Source organism: Molossus molossus, unplaced genomic scaffold, assembly GCF_014108415.1.
Source record: "Molossus molossus isolate mMolMol1 unplaced genomic scaffold, mMolMol1.p scaffold_m16_p_15, whole genome shotgun sequence".
Lineage (NCBI taxonomy): Eukaryota > Metazoa > Chordata > Mammalia > Chiroptera > Molossidae > Molossus > Molossus molossus.
Genome location: NW_023425350.1, coordinates 23,504,003 through 23,517,193, shown reverse-complemented (window position 1 = coordinate 23,517,193; position 13,191 = coordinate 23,504,003). Strand labels below are relative to the sequence as shown.

The 13,191-nt window shown below is 42.9% G+C and overlaps 1 protein-coding gene across 2 annotated transcripts in view; it reads right to left on the bottom strand.

Annotated features, from left to right (window-relative positions):
- Positions 1-13,191, bottom strand: part of CRIM1 (cysteine rich transmembrane BMP regulator 1) — a 179,446-nt gene that overhangs the window by 165,225 nt on the left and 1,030 nt on the right. The gene's annotated exons all lie outside the window — the stretch shown is intronic.

Sequence of the window (13,191 nt, the reverse complement as noted above, 5' to 3'; positions counted from 1 at the left end):
AAGCTCCCTGTTCCTCTGCTGGCAGCCACCCCTATGTTTTCTCTCTCTGCAGCTCTTAATACCTTCTACTTTTCCATTCTCTCAAGAACCAGTATCGCCCAAGCATTTCTGACTCAAGGGCACATGCTTACATATTCACACACAGTTTAAAAAATATAATACATGGGCTATTTTCACTGCCAAATGCAGCTGTAATTATATATTTCTTTTGGACATGTTTTATGTTATTAAAACATGTAAACACTTTATCTCCCTCAAGTTTTCCAGAACTCTTTTGGCAGAGAATCTTTTCCCCATTTTCTTTCCAAAGCATCCAATACACTTTCCTGAATAGTCAGTCAATAAACCTGGTTGCTGAGGGCTCACCTTTCCCCAGTATAGTCTTTGAAAATATTTTATCTCCTTCCAACCACAACAAAAACACTTCTGGCTTCTTTGATTTTGCTTATTTCCTTACAGAGGTATTCCATTTCTCACTCTAGGTTTCTGTCTTTCCTTTCTGCTATCACATCTAAAATTCCTATGTAAGGCCAAAAATTATATTTAGTGATAACCTACAAGGAAAAAAAAAATCATCCCACATTGCCTTCAGGGTAATAAAACTTTAGTCCCAATCACCAAAAGATGAAATAAGTCAGTAATTTACTGAACTCCACTTGCCTACATATAGATCTCCCGATTAACTAGGCTGTTTAAAAGCCGAAGCACTTTAATTAGAATTGTTTTTCTCCAAATGTAATAAGACAATGCACAATCTTTATTTATTGAGAAGTCATTTTCAGTCGCTGATCTACAGAGCAGATAGTATACTTAATTTGCTCCAGGCATGCAAGTTGTCAGCACATCCATAATACAATGCCAAGTATTCTTTATCTGCGTTGAGCCCTCAGCAGCCACTAATGCACACATGCACGCACACACGCACGCACTTTATGTCCAAGACACAAAGGTTAACTAGTACATCTTGAAAGAAGGAATTATCACAGCTTCCTGCCTCTCAAAGTCCTATCTGTAACTGTACCTGGAGCCCAGCTGCTGATACTACAGATGTATGTTACCATCCTGGGCACATCTTTGTAGACCAGCAAGTCTACCACACCCTGTAAAGATGCTTGTTTTATGAAGTCTTACCACTTTCTGACCCACAGGATCATATCCCACAGTGTCAAATGAATTCTATGGACTGGCAAACGCTCCCCCCCCAAACATTTCCACTGAACTCTCTCTCCTGCCAGCCGGCTGGTGCAGACACCGTCACTGCAAAGGGTCCTCGCTGGCTTACGAAGAGCGAGCGAGCCGCGTGCAGCTGTGCTGGGAAGAACGTGGAGGCACAAGGAAAGCAAACCTTCCCGGTGGCTTTGGGGCACCTGGGATCCAGCCCACATTGGGTCGTGGCAGGGATTCACCAGGGAAGGAGGGTCAAACCACAGCCAAACACGTGGGTGTGGGAGGAGCCACACGGACCTCTAGCACGGACTCTGAGGACTGCAAACGCACCCTCTCCTCGGGCTGCTTCCAAGAGAGAAGTGTGGGCCCAGTTAGTCAGACTCTCATTACTGCCCCCACAGTTTAAACGCTCTTAAGCTAATATGCACCAACTGAGCAGGAAGAGAACCAAATAAAGACCCATTGATACACTAAGGAGTCAAGCAAACCTATTTAGTCAAAAGCTCCGGTTAGTAAACGAACACCCAGCCCTTCAGTGGTCATTTCAATCGACACCACTAGTAGCCATCCAGAAATCTACCCTGGAAAAGAGAGGATAAGATCCGGAACAGGATTTAGCTTTTGATATTATCTTTAGAAGAGAAAAGAAGGAAGGTGAGCAAGCCACAGTACGCCACTAGGAGTTTTTGTTACACAATGTGCAACGTCTACCCTGTTATTAGTAAACTTACAGCCGTTTTCCAGATTGAAGCAAAAACAATTAAAAAAAAATCTTTGGGAGCAGAAAGCAAAATATTACAGGAAACTAAGAAATTAAAGAAATTCATATCGCTAGGGACTGGCAACGTAGGTAATTCCACTGAAAGTGAGAATCATGGAAGAGATCTACATAATAATTAGCTGCTGAGTTTTCTCATGTCACACACTCCCAAATGGAGCATTTAGTATTCAGCAGACTTGTTAGCGAATAAATGCCCAACTGGAATTAACTAGCACCTCATTCTGGAAGGCTGCTCTTGGCAAAAATGTAATATCCACAAGGCAGGGAAATCTGATTGCTAGTGTACACCACGGGCTGTGTGAGCATCACATTCTGTAGAATAACACATATGACATCAAATTTCACAGCCACAGGTCCACACCACCTCCCTTCATTCAATGCCCTGCCAATGGACAGCATGCAAAGGAAGGGTGGACTTTCTAGATCCCAGGAGACCCCTTGCCAAGCTTCACTGTCGGCCTGTACTTGAAATACAGTGACGGTCTGCTGTCCCACAGGCACGTAAAAACAGCTTCTTGGTCCGGGGCTCAGTGACCCAGGGAGGGTGCAACACAGGGAGGCGAACGAAGGGAGCTGGCCAGGGGGCAGCAGGTGCCCCCCTCTGCAGAGACTGATCATTTCATCCTAAAATATGAGGCACCAGGTGCCCCACTCAGGCAGGGCCTCTCCTTTCACACACCATTTCTGTTATGTGCCTTTAAATGCAGTCTGCTCCTGAAGGAGACTCCCTGGCAAGTGAAAACAGCAGCAAAGGTAAAAGAATGCTGAGAATTTGGCTGCTGCCTGCAGTATTAGGAGAGACAGCAATTACTCAACTCGCCTAGTGTCAGAGGCAGAAATGAGCATGTGAATTTCAGCAAGTTTTGGCCTGTCTTTGCTCAAGCTTTTCCCCTTGCATATCTGTCACCCACCTACCTCACAGTCGTAATAATTAATGAAGTAAATGAGAGAATGGAGAAAGAGCGAAAGCAGCAGGCCAGCACAGACATAAAAGAGAGGCATAAATTCTACCGGGTCCAGATTAGGCCAGTTAATAAAGTTTAAAGATTGCCAGCACTTAAAAGATGTCACTAACTTCCCAATAGATAACGACGTTTTGCTGTCTCCACCCCCTCCACTAAACGTAACCAGGGGAGAGAACTCTCGCTCTGTTCCTCCAAGCCCTTCTGTCTACAGCGTTTGGCAAAGAATCATGTAGACACTACCACCTCGCTCTGCAAACACAAGGTAATATTTGACTCCTGCCCAGCACTCCTTTGTAATAAAAACATAGATCTTATGACCAGAAGGGCCTTAAGATATCTGGTTCAGTTCCCCTGCCTTCCTGTCCGTAACTATTTAATGTCCTTTTGACAAATTAAGGCGAAGTCAAGTGAAGGGAAGTCGAGGAGGTTTTATTTCAGTTACTGAGCTACTAAGAAAGGAAGGGGACCTAGAAGCCATGGCTGTTTCCCCCTGTATCAAGCCATCTACATGCACAAGAATTTTGTGGTATTTACCTTCTGAGCAGCCTTAAATCCTTCCTGCAACACCTAGGATGTACACAAACCCACTTATTCTTTTGATTAATATAGAGAATTTATGTGACCCTTCACTTTGTCATAGATAGTAGTGATAAATGTTCCTAAAATTTGTCTGCAATATGAGAGCTCAATGGTTCTGAAAAAGAAACAGCACACCCAATCTTTCCCTAGCCATTTAATAATCTTTCTACTTTGGCTTTCAGAGATAAAACTATCCCTTTTCCTCACTCAGAATGTAAATGTCGATACTTTTTTTAAACAAGCAAAGCTCCAAACTATGGAAAGTGCAAAACAATAGGAAGGTTTTCAAGACCTGCCTGTGACAAGATGATGGAATGTTCTTCCTCTGCAGATTATAAACACACCCTCTGAGGGGACCGCGAAGCCCACACATCCTGCAGGGAGGATTCCTCACGCGCTCCAGGGCTGCCGTGGTCGTGCTATATATATTCTTAATACTAAAAGTCTAGTTCAGGTCAAACTTCCTCAAGGTAGCTTTGCCTCATTTTGGCAGGCCTTTTGGAGTTTTTAAAAAAAGAGATATCACAACTGTCCCATGTGAAGATACCTTCGTTTGATCACAGCTGTGAACTGTTTTGTTTGTGGCCTTTGGATAAGAAGCTAAATAAGTTACCTCTTGTAGACCAGGACTTTGCAGGCTCAGGTTTCATTCTGCCCTGCCAGAAATTCCTTTCTGTTTTGAATCTGAGATGTTTGTTTATGGTTTTTGTTTTGAAATGCTAAATAAGACAGGCACAGTTCCTACAGTGTGAGAGTGCATGTATATATATTTTTTAACCTACTGTAGCCAGTGTGTGTTAAAGACTTGGCTAAAATTTCCAGAGCAGATGCTTCAAATTATATTCTCAAACTTAAAATGTAATATAGCAACACCTTTAAATATAATTAACACCCAATTTTCTTTCTTAAATGTTCGTAAGAGAAACATTCTCAGCATATTCCAAATTAGGGTTTATTCTTTGATTTGACAAACATATACTTAAAATGAAACCCTGAAATTTGGAAGTTTATCTCATTTTGCTTGCAGGTTTCATGTTACTAAATACTAAAAGTGTTCAGTATTTAGTAACATGAAAAAAATCTATTTCTACTGTGTGATAAAAAAAAGTTTGGTTGTCAAGAAGAAAATAAAAAAGTTGTCAACTATTGACTCCTAGGATTGTATCTTCATCAAGTTCTTTCTCCTTGTTCCATAAAAGCCAACATAAAGCATTTGCCTTGTGAGTTCTCCGACCCTATTTACTGGATAAAAAGTAATACTGGCCAGTTTGGCTCCGTGGCTAGAGTGTCGGCCCCTGGACCAAAGAGTTGCTGGTTCAATCCGGGCCCAACCTTGGATGTGGTTTGGTTCCCAGCCCTGGTCAGGGTCATGCGGGAGGCAATCAGTCAATGTGTCCCTCGCACATCAATGTTTCTCTCTTTCTCTCTCTCTCTCTCTTTCTCCCTCTCTCCCTACCTCCCACTCTGTCTGAAGATAAATGGAAAAAAATCCTCAGGTGAGGATTAAAAACAAAAGTAACACTTCCAGACATGAAGAAAGGAAGGGTTACAGTTCTGTCTTCCTAAAGTGGGGCCACACCTAGGCTAGGAACTACGGAAACAAGAACATCAGATATTTTAATTCTAGGTATTCTTTTCCAGCCTTCCACTGTTACACAAAGACTTTCAGAGACACCACAATGCAGAGCCACAGTGAGGCTGCAGCATCAGCGCACGGAAAAGGGGGACAGAAGGCACGGGATCGAGAAAAGCAACACGTGGACGCGGGCTGGACACCATCTCCTGCTCACTCCCAGGCCCGCTTCCTCCGTCACCCCCGGCATCCCAACCCGGCCTTGGCGATATCTGGGACCTCCGGTGATGTTTGGAAACTCACAGAAAACTTCTAATAAAAGAAAATTTAATTTGCTTTCATAACACCATATGCCATCAATATTAAGATACGTCACCTTTGTAAAAATACTCCCTTGAAATAGCTTCCTGGAAGTAAAGGAATCAAACCACAAAATCAAGCAAATGTCCACACTGCGCTGCAAGGCCGGAGGGGCTGGGAGTCACCGACGTGCGGGGTCAGACCAGCGAACGTGTCCCTGGTCCAGACTCCCTGGACTCGCGCCCAGTTCTCCCTGACAAGCACCTGAGGCCAAAATTTCTCCGCTGAGTCCTCTGTCAGAGAGACAGGCAGGTGTGGACGAGGTGGGTGTGTGTGTGTACGTGTGTGTCCACAAGTAGTTTTAAAAAACCTACAGAGCGAAAGCTAACAAAGAAGAAAATGAGAAAGGATGAAAATTACAATGGAAATCAGAATTTAATATAAATTATCTTTTTAAAATCTATTTGGTTAGAGCATCAGCCCTGGGACCGAAGAGTCTCGAACTTGATTTCGGTCAGGGGCACGCCCTTCGGTTGAGGTTCAGTCCCGGCCCTGATCAGAGGTCCTGCAGGAGGCAACCAGTTGATGTGTCTCTCTCACATCAATGTTGTTTTTTTTTCTCTCTCTCTCTCTCTCCTACTCTATCTGAAGATAAATGGAAAAGTATTTTCAGATAAGGATAAAAAAAAAAAAAACACACAAAAAACGGAAGCTATTTGGTACCAGGAATACTGGCCATTATACACATATATTTGTATATAATATATATGGAACACATATATGTATTAATTCTCTCCAATCCTCACTATAATATTTACTTGACAGAAAGCCATTAAAATTCCATTTTCACAGATGAGGAAACCGAAGCCCCAAACACCTAGGCAAGCTGGCTGTTCACAAAGCAATGAGAGATCTGAGGTCTGAAGACGGGGTTATGGAGCCCCCCTGCCTATTTTCTATTTCCTAGCACAGCATGCACAGACAGGAGGAAAGGGGACCCTTGGGCCTTGGTTGGTGCTATGTCTTCCCCTAAATTCTTCCTCATGGTCGGAGTTGGCCTGGGCCCCTCACAGTTCTCCTGAGAGGCCCAGCACTTCCTTATCTCAGGCTCCGGCCCTGCTGTGGGCTATAATTAACTGTCTCACTAACCAGCACTGCCCAGGCCTCTGTGAAAGGAGGGCCCTACCTTATTTATGGGGGTTGAAATACAATGATCATAATGGCAGGTCTCATCACATGCCACACGCTGTGCCACGTGCTTTCCGTGGACGCACCAGCTTTTTGCTCCTTAAAAGCGAGGCCCCTGGCCCAGCAGCACTGACATCACCTGGCGTTTATTAAAAAGGCAGCATCTCAGGCCCGACTCAGACCTACCGAATCAGAACCTGCATGTAACAAGATTCCCCAGGTGATACATATACTCGTTAACATCTCAGATGCAGTTTTTTCTCATTTCACCCTCGCTGCACGCACAGGTGGTACCTATTATTATTAACAGGTAGGGAAACAGCCTTGAAGAAGTGGTATCACCACTACCTCGGACGAAAGCAGACCCATAGGAGCTGCTCAGTCAACACTTGGGTGGAAGACTGGCAGGAAAACGGGGAGGGCTGGGAAGGAAACAGAGAAATGGACTGCTTCAATGTCGGGCCTCTGGGTTTGCCTCGCTTGTACAACTGGGGCGACAGGTGGCGGGGGTCCCTTGCAAGACAAGTGGTTTCCTCAGCTCAAGCCAGGCCAAATCCTGTGGTAACCCTCAGTGCGAACACTACAAGAGCTAGGAGCAAAACCCTCCACCATATAATGTGAAGGAAAACGTACATTACCGATTACAGCAAGTTTAGGTGCACCTCTTTCCCAAATAAAACATTAGCCCACAGATAAATGGTTATACATCTGCAATTCCTACGACTTAATGAGGAAAATTACAGATCCCTCCTTGTTTACTTTTACCCCAAATATACAAACTTGGTAGAAACTATTTAGACAAAGTATAACAAAGGGGCATCAGGAGGACAAGGTGCAAAATAACTTCAGAGGCCTTTAAATAAGCTTTAGTTCAATAGCATTTAAATGGCGCTCTGACGGTGTTAGGGGAGGGGAAGGGACTTGAAATCAATAATATGCTCCCTTCCATAGAATTTAAACTCCTTAACTACTGATGATCAATTACTTAGGTGGATGACGGTGAAACAGAACAAGAGAATGAGTCCACATCAGTTGTTTTACACTGAGTAGCAGCTATGTTATTATTGTTCACTACATGCCATTTATTCTTCTAAGTGCTATTTCACTGAGTCTTTATAGCAATCCTATTATTAACCCACTACACAGATGAGGAAACTGAGATGCACAGAAAAGCAGAGTGCAGAAGTGACTGCGGAAACCAAATTTCTAATATAAGTATTTTACACTGGCAGTTAATCAGGGTTGGAGAAGGGAGGTAAGGAAGTGAAATCTGTTCATTTTGTAACAGATGAAAAAGGGATCATTTTTTCTTTTTTCATGTGAGCCCACATGAAAACAAACTTACTTACTAGTGTAAACTTTGAAAGCTTTGTTAAATTTAAGTACAGTCAACCCTTCCTCTGTCCATAAGCCAGAGGAGGGCTTGTGTAAGCACACAGGTTTTCCACGATTTGACCAGGCTAATTGGCCTGGACAAGCAGCAGAGTGGGTAAGCTGGAAGACGCCGGTCAAGGGACACCTCTCCGTTCACTGCTCATGCCCATCCGCCTAGTGGAACAAGCCAGAACAAAGAGAAAATCATTCTCAAAAGGCAATTTGCCATTTTGAACCATAGCTAGTAAAGTGTTAAGAATGCAGTCTCAATCTTAGATGCTGGGAAACACTGTTATGTATTGCACAGGCTCTAAGAATGGGGAGGGTTCCCTCCCCCCAACCAAAAGAGCTCCTACTCATACTCTGAAATTTAGTTCGAATTTGAATTCTCCTTTTCAGTTCTCCTTTCCAGAGCCTGAAAAGATCATCTCAGAGCCTGTGATTCCTAGAACAAATTTTAATCACTCACGAACTAATCATACGTATACAGACTCGCAGAATCACTTCTACTTGGCTTGAACTTATATTATTATGTAGACTTTTTAATGTCTTGCTGCCTTATTCTTTATCTTGATGAAAAGAGTGTAAGAGTGGGGAACTCATCTAAGAGGTCCCCAGGCTCTTCAGCTGCTCCCCCGCCCAGGCAGAACGCCTTGTACAGAGTAGAAGATCAATGAATGAGTGATTTCTATGCAAAGACAAGTCAGATCTTTGACAATTCAGCTTTGGAGAATTCAATCTCTGAGAAGGAAGGCTTTCAGTTTATTCGTGCACGCTTGGCCAGTCCACTGTTTCTTCCTCAAATAATTGAGCTTTTCTAGGGCGTCTCCAAAATCCTGATACTGCACGTGCCTCATGGAACACAGTGTCAGAGGAACCTGCTTCACCAAACACACTTCGCCTCCCCTCACTTTACCACATCCTATCTGGTAGCATTTTCACACGAGGAGGCACTGCCATCTCTCATGTCAGTGCCATAGCCTGAAAGATGTTAAACACACCCACATTTTTCAGGAATTTCACAATTAGTGTCTGGAATGTGTTTTGGATTATTCTTCAAAGGATGACATAGTTGCCCTAAGATGAATTCAATATTTTTCCCTTCTCCCATTTGTCATTCTTCAGTCCTCCCACTCCATTATCTTTTTTTAAAATATGTCTTTATTGATTTTTTTAGAGATAGAAAGAAACACTGATGTGAGAAATAACGATTGGCTGCCTCCTGCACGCCCCCTACTGGGGATGGAGCCTGCAACCCTGGCATGTGCTCTGACCAGGAATTGAACAGGGACCTCTCGGTCCAAGGGATGGCACTCAATCCACTGAGACATTATCTTTTTATGATCATTGGTTTTATCTATTTCCCCCAACTTCATAATGTCTGTCCCCTTGTGTCCCCAAGCTATCCCCTTGTCATCTAGATCACCACATGTTAATCAAGCCCCACAAAACACAGATACGTGCACCAAGTCATTAAATACCTTTTCCACCTGGATATAATGCCCATAGCTAAGCATGGTTCAGCATAATTTTCTTCATAAATTAACCTATCTGTTTGCAACTGCACTGCCATCATACTGCTTGCTGACTGTTCTGGTCACTGCTAAATATGTATTAATGGCTGCAAATGTCTCTAGACTTGCTATTTTTGCTTTTCGGGTACTATGCAATTCCTTTGCCAAGTGTTTTATGTGACCAGACTCCTCAATAACAGTGAGGATTCTGCAAGCTTGATAGTCAAAGTGAAGGTCAGAAAGTCCTGTCATTTGTATATGTGCAGTGAATAGTCTCTCCATGTTTTGTCAATATTTACTTTTGGGAGGAACTAATTATTTCCTTGTTTACTTGCATTGGTTTCTCTTCCCATACACGATGAATGTACTTTTATAAGCCCTCTGCTTGCTTCTCTCTCTCCAACATGGAAAAGCTCACTCTACCTAAATATTCTAAGATAGAAAATGACACACATAATGGCAATAGTATCAGAAAACCATTCTGTTCTGTGCTGTAATACTCGGAACATATCCTTGATTCTTCTACTCATTGCCCTATGAAAAGTGGCTAGAAGGAAAGTTTAAAATATCTGGGGAAATAAAAGGAGGATTGTGTTTTGAAAGAGGCAGTTTTTAGATGGCAGTGGCAAAAACAGGAAAGTACCACAAAGAGGAAGCCACTGAAGAAATAATCACTGGGAAGAAAGTTGTTGCTCATCTGCAATACCGATCACCTGGCACAACAAAGTTCTCGGAGCCACTCAATAGTATCCACCAGGTTCTAAGTCACTGTCCTCACAAACTGTCAAACTCAAGCCATCACCTGCCCTTTATTACTTACGAGAAGACTGATCATACTCCCTTGCACCTCCCCCTACCCCTAACCGAAGCATTAGTACTATTCCACATTAGGAGAAAAAAGTGGTTCTTACCCCCTTTTATCTCAAAATATAATCCTCACTGCCCTGGCCTGTTTGGCTCAGCGTTGGCCCACGGACCAAGGAGTCCAGTGTTCGATTCTTCCCAGTTGCAGTTCATCCCTGGCCCTAGTCAGGGTCGAGCTGGAGGCAGCCAATCAATGTGTCTCTCTCCCATCAATTTCTCTCTCTCTCTCTCCCCCCCTTCCACTCTATCTGAAGATATTGGAAAAAATATCCTCAGGTTAGGATTAAAAAAAATTATATATATATACATATATACACACACATATATATGTATATATAATCGTCACTATGCAATGAGAACATTCTTCCTAGAAAATCCCACTTCAGTCGTTTTTCAACACTGTCTTTGATCTCTGAAAGAGGTCTCCCATCCAGTCTTCTTTCTCCAGAGTTCAGAATCCAAACTTGTTTCTCTGGCTTCTAGGCGATTTACCTGGAGGCAGGTACCTAGCCAAGAAACGGACCACAGGTAGACTCACCAAATGACTGGAAATGGAAAAGAAACCTGAGTCTTCCCAAAGGCCAGCACACACTTTTTAGACTGAGGGAAAGCAGAGAAAACCTTAGTTATCCGGCTCTAGGCTCAACTTTTAAGATGCACTTAGCCTAAAACTTTTTTAAAAATACAGAATTAAATCAGGATTTACTTAATAACAATCTAAATAGTGTCGAAAAGGAGTACAAGTGTATGTGTCATGTGATTCACAGGACCCAACTCTTCACATTATTTAACCTTTCAGAAAATACTTTTCCTTTGGTATTACTGTGGTGGTAACTATTCATCCATTTATCCAATGCACGTTTATTGAGAGCCTACTACGGGCCAGTATGCCTTAAAAACCTAAGGCCACAAGGTTGGAAAGGGTCTATTTCTGCACTGATTTATCTATCTCACTTTGTAAACTGCAGTTAAAAACATGATCCCCCCCCCAATTCCTAAAGCCAGTATGAGAAGTAGCACATATAAAAATTACTGCAAGTTGGCAAACAGAGAAATGCTAATTTGTATTTAAATCATGTCATCCAAAGCAGGTAGGTTAGCGATGATAATATGTCTATACCATGCAATGTTTCCTCAGTGGAGCCAATTAAATATGAAGTTTTTCAAAAGAGTTTTCATTAACAGATACAACCAGTAGGGGTCATTTTAGTGCAAAAATTGCAGCCAAAGAGACTTTGACTTGAATAAAATATATCAATTCCTATTCATATTAGTTATGATAATCATGTACAGTGCATGACTCTCTGAATAAAAATGTAAACTGAGGGAAATACTGGCCCCTGAGACATTCCTTGCAAAGTAACAGAAAAATAAAACAGAAAGTCAGCACCTAAATAATTACTGACATGTACAGACTCCTCATTCTTACGAAGAAGGAAGGATACTCAAGCTAGGTTTTCCATCAATCTTGTATCAAAGAATTCTTAATAAATAAATAAATAAAATGCCCTGGACTCACAGTTTTGGTAGCTAAATGAAAAGTGTCACTAAAGAACATGAATTCTGATATAATCATGGCAACAAATATTTCCAGGCATTTTCAAGGCTAATACCAAGTGCATGAGGTGTTACCAGAAGAAAGGAAGCCACGAGGGATCGCATCATTTCAGAGGAATGAAAGGCTCACCAACAAACTGCCAAAATAACTATATACTGTGACACGGGGCTATTGTTGCCAAAACACTTGATTACTGTGACTGTTCACTGGGCTCCACATTTCCCTCACCAGAATATATCACGAGAAAACAACACATGGGTCAGAATCTTTAGAACCTCCCAAAGTCCTCCTCAGAGCACAGCAGTTTCCACTGCATTTAACCCTGTTCCACACTGCTCGTTCTTTTTAGATTTATGGGAGGCTGGCTTAAGTAAATGGTACACTACAAATGGCAGGGTTCAAAGATGCATCTTCTAGGCTAAGTCATACAGAATTACCTAAGTCAAACACATGAAATTGAAACAGAAGTTAATGTCCTGGCAGTTTTTTCCTGATGTGAGACAAAAAGCCAAAATGGGACTTAATACCAGGTGAGAGGCATTTGTATTTCAAGCAAATGAACTCTTCTAATCCAGTGTCCTAAGGGCGCAGTAAACGCCTCTTCTCTCTGAGAAGTGTTCCCTCCACTCAGTGTGCACTAGCTTTCAAACCAGAGAGGCCTCCCGGATTTTCCTGTCCAAAATCTAAAATCTGCAAGTATAAATAAATACGCATATGTGTGTATTTAAAGAAAATCCCAGAATTGAAGCCTTTTAATAGACCCATCAAATTCCTAAGGTTGCTACCCTCCTTCCAGTACTCCAGCACAATAAACACATACATACTTAAGGATGCTTCAGATTTAACCCTTCTTCCTTCCCTGTTTTCCTAGGCGCTGGCTGTGAGTAGCAAGGAAGAGACAGGACAGAGGGGCCTGTCCCTCCCCCTCCAGGCTCCTCCAGAGGTAAGGCTGCTGCTTCGCTCAGCCACTAGGATGCCCCGGAACAGCATCATCACCCCGTCAGCCCGAGCAGCGATCCCACTTTCAACTGGTGCTCACGAGTCCTGCCCATTAGCCAAATAAGAACTCACAGCCTCTGTCTACACCCCAAACCAGACCAGGCACCCCGAGGCTGGGGCAGGTGGGCCGGGTTTAAGGCCAGCCCCCTCCTACAGTGGTTCTCCCAGGGAGGGGAGGCTACACTAATCTAATCTCTTTCTCCTTCCATCAGCCTCAACACGCGGTGCACAATGCTTACTGGGGGAACCAGCAGGCCGGCAGAACAATCCTCGCTGTCAAACAAAAAGAAGGAAAACAGCAACGCGACTGGAAATACGCAGATACCTGA